Below are 12,846 nucleotides of genomic sequence, written 5' to 3'. Positions count from 1 at the left end.
GGCCTTGAGTCTATACAAGTAATTTCCATTGTGCAGACTGTTCGTACAGGAATTTTTTGATGTCTATGATGCTGATAGTACAGATTGTCGTACTGGCTAGGTCTTGTTTTGCATCTGAGATGAAGGGGCAAAATTTGGGAATGTGACAATATATAAAGCCGGCCAACTCTTTCTGCATAAGGCTCCGCTGCTTCACTAGTTGGTTCATTGGATGGCAACTATCACTACTAAAATGTTCTGTCTTATGAGATTCCGGAATAACCCGATAAATTTTGGTCGGATCGTGTCGACAGGAACATAGCATCCAACAACATATCAAATGGTTTACAAAACTGTTTTACGAAAGGATGCGATGAATTGTATTTTGGGTATTTGAAGAAACAAGTCGTATTGAATCTATATCCTTTCATGAGCTAATTTTTTAAAATTCAGTATTTTGTCTTTCAAACATTACTCTTTTACTCTCAATTTTCAGAGTTGATGCAGTTATGTGCTAATGTAACCTTGCCAAGTGGATATTGTCTTCCATAGTGACTAAACTGCAAAAAAACAATAAAATGTAAGATGAGTAAATTGTGTATAATGCATTTATCAACCACAATATTCACGATTATGAGGATTATTTGGGGAAATAAAGTTAATAATCGCAGAATAAGTTTAGAAGAAGAAAAACATGAAGGAAACTTGAAAATGTGAGGGTTAATACCACGAAAAACCTCAAACTGGTACATCTGTGATAAATTTACTCAAAACTAATTTTTTAACCATCAAAAACTCATAAACTAGTACACCTATGACAAATTTACTCTCCGTTAGTTTTCATTAAATTTTACTGTCAAATTGCTTTATTAAATGACTCGCGACAGTCAATGGATATACAAGTTTTGGGTTTTATCTTCCGTTTGTCATAGGTGTACCAGTTTGTCATTTTTTGTGGTATTAATCCAATTTGACGGAAACTAATGGAGGGCAAATTTGTCACAGGTATACCGGTTTGGGATTTTTCGTGGTATTAATCCAAAATCTAATGGGTGTGAAAGAAGTGGCTAGAGTGAAAAAAAGTTGTTTGACAGGGATGTGGGTAATTTTGTATTTTAATAATATTAAAAAAAAGAAAACAAATAAAAATGTAAGAAGTAATCCTAAATCGAGAGTAAGACTCGCGCTAAATAATGTAGTCAAATTCAATGTGATAATGGTGTGTAGGGAGCCAATAAAGAAATGAAAACAGTGCGAACCATAATTTATCATCCTCTTTTGTGAGAGTTTCTAATTTCTCATATTTATCCAATATGTGCGAGCAAATTGCGGATGCACCATGACCTTTAACAAAAGGTTACCTGAATCCCAAATGACACGAGAGGTGGAACTTTAGATGGCAAAATTTCTAACACATACTATCTTGCATACCGGAATCTTGCTGGGATGCATAAAAAAGAAATTCTATCGTGCAACGTCAATACATGGAATCAACATTAACAAAAGGTAATATGGAAATTCTTATTGCAAAGTAAAAAGGGACCAATAATAAAAGGTAATATGGAAATTCTTACCCCAGACCAAAAATGAAGGAAAAAAAGGTAGTGAAAACAATAATGTCTTCATTTTCTCTCCTTTAATTAATCTATGCATACTGATTTTATACTTAATTTGAGTTGATCTTATATGGAAATTCTTATGCCAATGTAAGAAAGGAAAAAATGTAAAAGATAATATGGGATTTCTCATCCCAGAATAAAAGGTTAAATAGTTATAGCATGTTGGCGACATCTTATGTCCTCCATTTTTCATTCTTTAAATAGCTGAATGATGTTGAAATTGGAGCAAAGATATCCCTCAACAATGAATTCATCAGCTAAGCTCATGTTTATTTGTTCTTTGCTGCTAACTAGTTATGCAAGAGATGTTTGGGGCAAGACAGATGTTGTGATTCAGAACAATTTGCCTGCTGGAACTATTCTAACAGTTCATTGCAAATCCAAAAACAACGATCTCGGAGTCCAACAGATAACAACCGCCTGGAAATTCTCATTCAATCCCAATGTGTTGGGGACGACGTTGTTTTTTTGCAGCTTTTCATGGTCGGGTCAATTTCACCAGTTTGATATATATGTGCAAAATAGGGACGAAACAACTTGTAATCAGTGTATTTGGAGGATCTCACCCAATGGTCCTTGTAGGTTTAACAAAGACACCAAAAACTTTAGTGATTGTTATCCATGGAATCCTCCTTCACAATTAGGGAGGAAACCACTTATGTAAATGTATGATAGGGAAAGATGATGTTGTGAGCTGATGCTTCACAATTTAGATGGAATAAGAATCATCTTACTTATCCTTATGATATACATACACATAAATGGGTTTGTTTCTTCTAATATCCTCGTCATTTTACTTTCAATTGGCATCTTGTTCTTTATAGTTGTCAAGATGCTCGAGAGGTGAATGCCAAGGGGCTAATGGATTACTACGCAGACATGAATAACCCTCTTGCAAGGTGGCGCTGACACCTCGCACAGAATCTCCCAAGTCATTCTGATTGCAACTTGATTTTTCACTTAAATGTCATAATTTTTTTAATAAAAAATAAGCTTCATTTGAGTGACGATCGCATTTTCACTTGAACTATGAGGCTATTTTAGATGGGTGTAACAGCCCGAATTTCTATGTAAGTCCGGGATCAATAAAACGGATATTATTCGCATTTCATTTTAGTAAGTCTCGCCCAGAGCTGATCGCTCTCGGAATACTAACCAATGGGGCATGGCTAACTAGAAAGCGGTACGTGGACCGGGGACCCTATCGTGAAACGGATACCGATCGCGAGAGATGCTGAGGGAATATTTTGAACCGATGTGGGCCGATCTTAGGAAAGGTAACGGATTTGGTTTGGCCAAGGCCAACGTTGTACACTCGGATCGCAGGTGAATCTGCATGACCGAAAAGTGCACGTGGCCAATCAGTCCTGAACCTAAACCGAATGATCGTAGCCTCTGGGGCTAGTGATAATTTCTCATTCTCTCAATGATCGAGACCATTACGACACGGGTAGCTCTAGGTCGATAGGCGTAATCTCTAAACTGCTGCCCGTTAGTGAGAGACCCTGAAATTGAAAGTTTAGCGGGTTTTGTTTACGGAATTGGGCCCGGATTTCGGTATCGATTTTCGAAGGCTTAAGAGACTATTTTTGGGAATTTGACGTCATATTACGCTGGCCACACACATGTGGAGTTAGTACGAGTAAAAATTGAAATTTCGGTCCGGGGGTGAAAAATTACGATTTTGCCCCCGGGATGCCAGCGTCGCTTTTCGAGGCCAAATGAGGTTATTTTTCGTGGCCGACGCCATTTTTGGGTGGCCACGTATACCAGGAGTCGTTTTGGACAAAAATTGGAATTTCGACAAAAAATGGAAAAATAATATTATTTTATTCCCGAAACTTTGACGTGGATTTTCGAGGGCTTGCGTGATGAATTTCGCGATTCCGACGTCATATTATATTGGCCACGCATATATGGAACGCGTATGTGCCAAAATTGGAATTTCGGTTCGGGATCGGAAAATTACGAAAATGCCCCTAGGCCATTTTTGATTAATTCCGAAAATTGGATTTAATTTTGGGATTAACCAAGGTGAGTTAAGGTTAAACCAGGTCTGGTCAACCATGGTTGGGGACAAAAGACCATTTTATCCCTAAATTATTGGATTTGATCAAATCTAGTCCATTAGATCAAGGGTAAAATTGTCAAATGGGCTTAGATAATGACACTTGGACTCCACTAAGACCATCTTTGACCCATTTGACCAGACCCTCTCTCTCTCCTCCAGCCATTCTGCCGAGACCTCCCTTCTTCCTCTTCTTCTTCATTGTTTCATCTTCTTCGTGGATTGCATTCTGTTCATCCGCACTGTTCACGCCGAACAAGATCAAATGGCAGTTATCCCCGCCGAGCCGTAACCACCAACAACTAGTTCCACCTCCGCAGCCACCAGCATCCTCGGGTATAGTCCAAAAACAGCTCTCTCTCTCCTTTTTCCCTCTTTTCTCATTTTTCTATTTTACAAACAAGACCACCGGAGCTTCGCGGAGCTCCGATCGCCGTCTGTCGACACCCGTGCCTCCAAAGACGTCCATACGTCGCCATTCACCCCGTCCGTACAAATGACCGTATGGTTACTATTCACGTCCGTACGGTTATCGTTCATCCAGCACCAGTACGGCCGTCGCCGCCGTGACCGGCGCCTCGCCGGCCACCGTTCCCAGCCGTCCGTATAGTGTCCGTACGGGGGGGGGGTACTGTTCACCGTTCGCACATCGCGCCGCCGTCCGCCGGGAATTCCGCCGCCGGTTTCACTGTTCACCAGTGATCGGCCGCCGTTCCCCGACGTCGTGACTTTGGATTAGGTGAGTAAAATTCCTAAACCCGGATTAGGACTGTTAATGCATTTTTCTGGACTGGTTTAGATATTATCGGTACAATTTGGACTGGCTTAGATAGTATCAGTGTGCATTTCAGACTGGGTTGAGAATTGACTGGTAGAAATTATTATCGGAAAAATTTAGTGGATTAATGAGAATCGTTGGGGAGGATAATGGGGTTTAATGACCAATTTAAGAGCTCGTTGGTAAAATTGCCGAGTGTACCCGGGTTGACTGATTGTACGTCAATTGTGCTTATTTATGATTGATTTCGTACTGTTATGTCGTATGTGGTGTGGCTAATTTTGTGGAGTGTGATTGGCCATTGTTTGGTTTGCAATGAATTACTAACTTGTGAATCGCACGTTAGGCCACACGGTATTAATTGGGACAATTAAGCACGTGTTGTGACATTGGGTGTCTGAATTATATTGGTGCTCGTAGTGCATTGCATTGCATAACATGGACACGCATTGCGTATGCCAAGAGTGAGGCATGTGATGAAATTGTGCGAGAATGCGTGTCTGCCACGAGCATGTGATCACCTAAAATACCCTGAAGCGTTATACGCTGGGTTCAGATAATAATGAGCTGTGTGATCACCTAAGGACCTTCGGGTCGATACCATCCTCATGCACTTTGAAGCAGGACGATGCCCGGTACGTCCGGAAGGCGACCATCCTCATGCACTTTGAAGCAGGCTCTGGTTCGCAAGGAGAACAGTGTTGCGCCTCATGCACTTTGAAGCGGGCTAGAGACACCTGGGCCGAGATCGGTTCTGCGCCTCATGCACTTTGAAGCGTGCTAGACGCACCGGGCCATGAAAAATTGATGACTCGAGTCGTAATAATAATTAATTGGGCAAGTGTGCCAGTGTGGGCCAGTGGGCCAAAGAAATGTGCATTACATGTCAATGACATTTGCATGCATAAACATGCATTGAATAGCACGCGAGTGTGTGAGACTCGGTGTATGAGCATGTGATTGGCGTACGTGTGATAATGCGTGCCACGTATGTCCCGTGATTATTACATATTGAACTGTCTAACCTGTAGGGTCAGAGAATTGTGTGATTATGGTTGTGTTATGATTTATAATGTTTATTTCCGGTCAAGAGATTGCATGCTAGCCTAGCCTAGGTTTAGGGGTTGAACTCACTGAGATTCGTCTCACGGTTGTGTAAACCGAAACATTTTCAGACCCCCAGCAGTAGGATGCCGAGGTCACCACCTCTTTTTGGGAATATCGCAATTTATCCGGCAGTGGTCGAGCATGCACCTCGGTGGGAATGGAGCAGAACGGAGAAGTGGCTGTTTGGGTTATTCCCAGCTGTTGGTGTTTCCTTTTTGGTTGTCGTGAACACTGTAAAAAGAGTTTTAAAATAGTAATATAAGTATGTACATATTTTCTGCGTTGAATCTTGTTTATTGGATGGCTATCCTTGGCTCATATTGTAATTGTCTAGGTTTGTTTATTTTATACTTCCGCTTGTGCTTGATCTCTGTATGGGCGTGGGTCGGCGACTCTTCCTGGGACGTCGCAATTTATCGACCGAAGGTGGGATGCTCCCGCTTCGTGGGGTACGGGGCGTGACATCCCTGTTTGAATTGGTATCAGAGCAAGGTCAGCTCGATTCCTTTGGTCGATGTTTGGAGTGATAAGGAGTGATGAGACCCTGGGTAGCCAGTAGGGTGACCTCGTGTGCTACATGCATCTCCTGACAGCTTGTGATTGTTTTTGAATTGTGATTGTGTGACCTGTAAGTGCAAGTGCGGCGGGACCTGAGGTGAGTATGTGAATCCCTTGGGTGCTGAGTTGGCTAGTTTTTATTAAGCCGCATGCTGACTGCTTGATTGTTGTTTAATACCTGCCTAGGACTTAGACTGGGATAGATTCGTTTAAGTCTTTAATTCCTTTGTGGAATTATAGCAGGTAGTTGTAGAACCGAGTGACCAAGATGAGTAGCGAGGGGAGAGGTATAGGAAGAATTTCCAGAAGGGGTGCAGGAAGAGGAATCCGAGGTAGAGGTCGTGCTCGAGTAGGAGCAGTAGACAATCTGGGAGTCATTATTCACTTAGAACAATATATATCAAAGAATAATTTTTCAATGTTATAGTGCAGGAAGCTCCAAATGAACTTGTTGACTTGATTGATACTGTTCCCCATTCGCAGTTTCATTATCAATAGAAACATTTAAGAAAAATGGGTGCCCTTCAATAATATCCTCTATAGTGACTAAACTACAAAAAAACAATACTATGTAAGATGAGTAGATTGTCTATAATGTATTCATCAACCACAATATTCACGATCACGAGGATTATCTGAGGAAATAAAGTTAATAATAGCAAAATAAATTTAGAAGAAGACAAACGAGAAGGAAATGGGAAGAGCACCCAAATTGCTGGAGATGACATTCAAGTAAACTGGATTTCTGTTGTGATATTCTGAATTTCGATCCATTTTTGGGATTTATAAAATGTGTATTTCGTCAGTGCGCTTATAGTTAAATCTCGCCCGGAACTGATCACTCTTGGGTTATTTTTTGTTTTTAAATTAGAGATTTCGCTAGAATCGCACTCGATCGAATTTGGCCATTATTTAGAGCTCGAACTTTGATGTCGAATTTCTCGGAGTTTCGTGACAAATTTAATTGGATGGTGTCGATATTATTGTGGCCAGCGTCGATATTGCCCGGGATTAGTGAAAAGTGAAATTTGGACCGGGTGCGGATTTGGACTAATAGACCTCTCTTTGGGTTTATTTTAGTTAGTGTTTTGGTCCTTTTTCCTAATTTATAATTAGGGTTTTCGTGGGCCGTTGGATCGATTTTGGGTTTAAATGAGGACCGTCGGATCATACTCGAGTGCGTTGACTTTTGTCTCTCTCTCTTCCTCTGCTCGATCACGTCCCCCTCTTCCCTATGCACGTCCACTCCCCCTCTTCCCCATGCAAACCCCTCCCTCTCTTTTCCTTTTTCTTTCTTTTCTTTTTCTTCTTTCTTCTTCTTCTTCTCTTCTTTTCCTTCCCCCGCCGCTGCTCTTACGCCCTGCTCGACCACCGCTCGTCCCCAGCCTAGCCGCTCGCCGCGCCCGACCGTCGCCGGCCGTCTGCCTTGCGCCGCCGCTCACCCAGCCCCCGCACCACCAGTCCGGTCGTTCCCCTCGGCTCGGCTGTCCTTCCCTCCCCTTTGCGCGTGGGCAGTAGCTCGCTGCCGCGTCCGCCATGGCCTGGCATTGCCGAGCCTCCAGCCGGCCCGTCCGATCTCGCCCAGCCACCTGCGACGCCGCCGTGCCGCCCCGACCACCGCTGGCTCACCACCACCGTCCCAACTCCCCATCTCGCCCATCCCCCGACTCGGCTTCCCGTCCCCACCACCGTCGCCGTGTAGCCCAGCTTGCCGGCGGCTCTCTTCGCTCTGCTCGCCGAGCTCACCGTCGCCATCGCTGTCCGGGCCGCTGGACCCCACCACGGCCGAGCAAAATTTGCACTCGCCTCCGCCGAATGCCGAGCCCGTCGCCTAAGCACACCTGGCCACCGTCCCGGCCGTGGCCGAGCTCGCCCAGCCATCGCCTGTCCGCCCAGGCCGCTGTCTCGGGCTTTGCCTCGACTGCCCTAGCTCGTGCCCAATGGCTGCCCCGCCGTGGCCGGGTCGGACAGCCTGTGCCGCCGCCTGTGCCGTGGCCGCGTCCTCTAGTTCGCTGGGCCGAGTGCCGAGCCGTGGCCGAGCGCCGTGCCGAGCACCCCGGTCATGGCCGAGCACTTTGCCGGCCACTGTACCCGCTGTGCCCGTGCCGCTCCGAGCCGCCACTGTTCCCCCGGGCCATTTTGGGCCCCTTGCCGGATTTCCCCGGGCCAAACTTAGGTAAGTGACTCCCTAAACCCTACTTAGTATAATGGGTATTATTAGACTTGTTTAGGGGTTGATTAGCATCGGTTTAGTTGCTGAGCTTGGAATAGGATTGATAAGTGAATGTGGCTAGTTGGTGGATTAAATTGTGGTGATTGTGGCTTAATTAGTGGCTGAATTACAGTGGGTTCAATGGCTAGTTTGTTGTGGTATTTGTGGGTGAAAATGGATGCTTGATTGTGGCCGACTTGAACGTCGGATTGATGAGCTTATGACTGGAGTTTGGATTTTATGACGTGTTAGAATGACGAATTGTGTTGTGGTTGTTTGGAAAGGGTTGTGTGATATTTGATTATGTGAAAGACGTGAAAATTGATTGAATTATCTGGCGTGTGTGTTTGCTTGAACAAGCCCAGATTGATCGGAGGGCTGCCAACCTGTAGGGTATTGACCCGGGTTGTGAGAAAGGACCCGTGGGGTGTTGACCCGGGTTGCGAGAAAGGTCCTGAGGCGTGTTGACGAGGGACAAAGCCCGGATTGATCGGAGGGCTGACCTGAGGCGTGTTTACGCTGGTTGTGAGAAAGTGAGAAAGGACCTGTGGGGTGTTGACCCGGGTCGTAAGAAAGGTCCTGAGGCGTGCTGACGCGGGACAAAACCCGGATTGATCGGAGAGCTGACCTGTGGGGTGTTGACCCGGGTCGTGAGAAAGTTGGATGGATGCGCATGCGTATTGTACTTGATGGAATTGGGTGAACGTATGTGTGTATGGTGCTCGAATGATTGTGATATGCACATGAGATGTTATTGCATTAATGTGAATTGATTAATATGCAGAGTTGGCACTTGGTTTATGGCGAGGTAAGTATGTTTGTGTGGATTCGATTGTGTTGGCTGTTAGATCGCATGTTAGACTCGTCTGGGTACGCATTGGCCTAGGTGGGGTTTAAGTTGTCTGCTTTTTGAGATTTATTCTCATTGCTGTAGTGCAAACCTTTTCAGATCCTTGTCCTTGAGCATGTCGCCAGCTAGGCGTTTTGGGGTCTTCATGTATACGGTGCATGAGGAGACCGAGTATCCGGTTGGCCCAAACCAGACTTACATTAGGCACCTTACTACAGTCTGGGTAGATGAGGGTTTAGAGGACTTGCAGCGCCATACTTATTTGGCCTGGTTTCATCGTGTCAGGTTGGAGATTACTGGGCCAATCCGTGATTTTGAGGGGCTACAGCATGGTAGTGAGGATGTGGCGAATTGGGAGCCCTAGGACAAGTATGCTCCCGATGGCGAGGTGACGAACCCCGACGGTCCACCGGAGAACCCTGATCCAGAACTCGAGCCTGTACCGGAACCCGAGCCCGAGCCCGAGGAGGAGCCTATGGAGTATAAGCATGAGGATGAGCCGATCGAGATAAACTCCGATACGGGGTTCGAGTCTTCAGGGTCTGATCCTGATTGGGTACCGTAGGGGCGTTTGGGTGCCGGGCTTAGAAGCCTTTTTGGTAGAGCCCTTTTTGTGCAGTGTGCAGCTAGTTAGCCTACCCTACCACCTGTTCCATTTTGATGATGAAGGTGGATGCTAACCCTAGAAGCCTATTGTATGAATTTTATGGTCTCAAGCTAATGATATGAGTTTATTGTTTTGTACAAGTACTACCCTGTTGTCGTTAATTATTGTCTGGGTTGTTTGATTTCCGCTTCCGCTTGCGTTTGTCTTCGAGTGTTTTGTTTGGGTAGGCGACGTGTCCTGGGACGTCGCGTTCAATACAACCATCGAAGGGGTGTCGCGAGCCCGTTGGGGTTTGGGGCGTGACATCTGTTACCTTTGTTAGTACTTCGTGTTTCTGGGATGCTCCCATTGATAAATTAATTGGGTGGAATGATGGAGGGAGAGTAACCCATAGGGATGGCAATGGGGCAGTGGGGCTTGCATTCCCCATCCCCACCTCATGATAATTAAGGAAGCCGCATATGCACTCTGCGTCCCCATCACCGTGGGGCTTTCAAGTTTTGCTACCCTCTTTGTAATGTTGCCCCACATTTATATTAAACTTAACTTTAATTCAAGAGATTATTTTGGATTTAACATCACACGATTTTCTAATCCTTGAAAAGGTAGAAAAGATCGATTGTCAAGCAGTAGTCGAATAAAAAAATTTAGGGGCGGGCAATGTGGACATATGCTGGCCGGGATAAATTGCCATCCCTAGTCACCCAAAGGCCTTTGGTTGTTTGGTGCTTCTTCCCAGTTGGTTGCATGAGTCTCCTGTTTTTTTGGCTATGAAGTGCTCCCGTGTTCCTCCTACTTAGAACTTACAAGTTCATAATATGATCTCAGATGTTTGATAAAATGTAGTATTTTATGCTTGAGATGTCTAATCCTTTGTTCTGATGTTTAGATAGATACAAAGGATATCCTGTTTATATGGGGTGGGGCCTTTGTTGATTTGGATAAGACTATCTCGGAAAGGTAAAGCCCTCTTAGGATCTTTGGATGATGTTAATCGGTTCCCCTATTTTTTTTCATCTATTTGATTGCTTGTAGAAAGTGAGCTCATAGTGTCAGATTTTGTTTGTATTATTTTTGCAGGGGACAATATTCTTCCATTGGATTTGGAGCACCAGTGCGTGCAAACATGGGGACTGGTGGACTGACAGATTCACTGGTGGCATCCTCATTGTTGCAATCTGCTGAGTATTAGAATAAGAACTAAAGAATTCGATTTAGGTATTATTTTGTAATTCCATGTTCTTTTTGTTGGTGAAAAACGAGATTTACTTGTGACTGTCCCAGGTTTGTTAATTTCAGTATGACCTCATGTCCCTATGATGGCAATGCAGGTAGAAAGTGGTGATCTCATTGCATATGGCCTTATTCCAGAGTTTGTTGGAAGGTTTCCTGTTGTGGCTATCTTATCAGCTTTGAGTGAAGACCAATTAGTTCAGGTGCATGGTTACCAATAGGATAACCCATACTGCCTCCACAATAAGCTGATTTCCCTTTAACTGATGTTCATCACTTTTGCTTTTCTTTTATGGGAAAGTTTACGGAATCTTTTTCCTTGATGTACGTTAGGTTCGCACAAAGCCGAAAAATGCTCTCGGTAAACAGTACAAGAAGACGTTCTAGACGAATAATGTATGATGATCTATCAGTAGTCTTAATGAAAATATTTTCTTGAAAACATTCATTTTGGTGCTATAGTGTTGTGCGAAGCTATATTATCGCATATATTTCAGGTTGAATTACTGTTTACAGATAATGCCTTGAAATTAATTGCTAAGAAAGCATTGGTAAAGAACACTGGTGCACGGGGTTTAAGAGCTCTACTGGAGAATATACTGATCGAAGCAATGTTTGAGGTACAAACTACCATTTCAGTTCCTTCTATAATATACCGATTGCATCTTCCTCTGGTACTAAAAACTAGACATGGCCACAGGCCGGTTTCGGCCCAGAACCGGCCCTTGGCCTACGGGCCCGGTTTCGGTACATTTTGATTACAATTTATATTGAATAATTCATTATTTCATAATTTGATAATTTATAATTTATTTATTTCATAATTTATTTTTTTAATTTTTACCGGCCTGTTCTGAACCGGCCCGGAACCGCCAAGGGCGGTTCCGGTTCCGGTTTATACATGGCCACAAACTGGAACCGCCGGTTCCGAACCTGAACCGGCCAGTTCTGAATCGTGGCCATGTCTACTGAAAACTCACTCTAATTTCCAGTATGGTTCTCCTGGCCCAAAAAATGTTGATAATATTAACATGGTCTTATCAGTGATGTGTCACTCTACTCCATGCTGCAGCAACCCGCTACATGGACAACTAGTGGCTGAGAATAAAGGAGTGGATTTCTTAAAATGGTTATGAAAGTTGTATTTGTTACTTTTGAAACTACTTGGCAATACAAAACCTAAAGCTCTAGTCTCATTGTTGCAGTTAACCAGAGTAATGAAATCAAGTTTTTGTACCGTCCTGTATAGTGGCCCATAAAGATAGGAAAAGTTTGTGTGATGTCCTTCGCAATCTTTACATATGTGCAGTCGATCAATTATAACTCTCAAATAGCAGTTTGACCCCTCAACCAAAAAAAATCAATAAATAATAAATCTTGAGGAAGCAGGAGGGGTCTGTTTATTCCATATAGTTGCCAAACGATTGTACTCTTGGCTAAAAAATCAAACCCTTATCTAGTCAGTAAGTCTGATCATAGTCATGATAGCATAAATTTTGCTATTGTTTAGAAGGGAAAAGTGCGGGAAATCTGTACTCTCGAGTTTTGTTTCCCTGCATTACTCATACTCTCCAATGCCAAAAAGATATATCTTTCTACCGTACTCGTTCCACAGGATGCTGCAGTTGTCAATACTGTAAGTACCGTTCTAGTCGATGAGGAGGCTATTGGCCCATTGGATGGACCAGGATGCGGAGCGGAAGTTATTCAAAAGGATTAGCAAATAGAAGCAGTTCTTCCATGACTAAAAGTTGTGCCCTAAATGTGGTATGTAGTGCCTCCTTTTAAATGCTGTCTCGTGCTCAAGTTTCTTTTCATTTGATTTTCTTATCTCT

The 12,846-nt window shown here is 43.9% G+C and overlaps 1 long non-coding RNA gene across 1 annotated transcript; it reads left to right on the top strand.

Annotated features, from left to right (window-relative positions):
* Nucleotides 1-11,085: 11,085 nt before the first annotated feature.
* Nucleotides 11,086-11,623, top strand: LOC130136889 (uncharacterized). The gene is made up of 3 exons (XR_008815590.1): nucleotides 11,086-11,214; nucleotides 11,345-11,407; nucleotides 11,509-11,623. It is a non-coding gene; the product is annotated as an uncharacterized LOC130136889 (long non-coding RNA).
* The last annotated feature ends 1,223 nt before the right edge of the window (nucleotides 11,624-12,846 follow it).

This window comes from Syzygium oleosum, unplaced genomic scaffold (assembly GCF_021117445.2).
Source record: "Syzygium oleosum isolate NSW1041296 unplaced genomic scaffold, Sole_v2.1 Sole_v2.53, whole genome shotgun sequence".
In the NCBI taxonomy this organism is placed as follows: domain Eukaryota; kingdom Viridiplantae; phylum Streptophyta; class Magnoliopsida; order Myrtales; family Myrtaceae; genus Syzygium; species Syzygium oleosum.
This window is presented reverse-complemented; position numbering and strand designations above follow the sequence as displayed.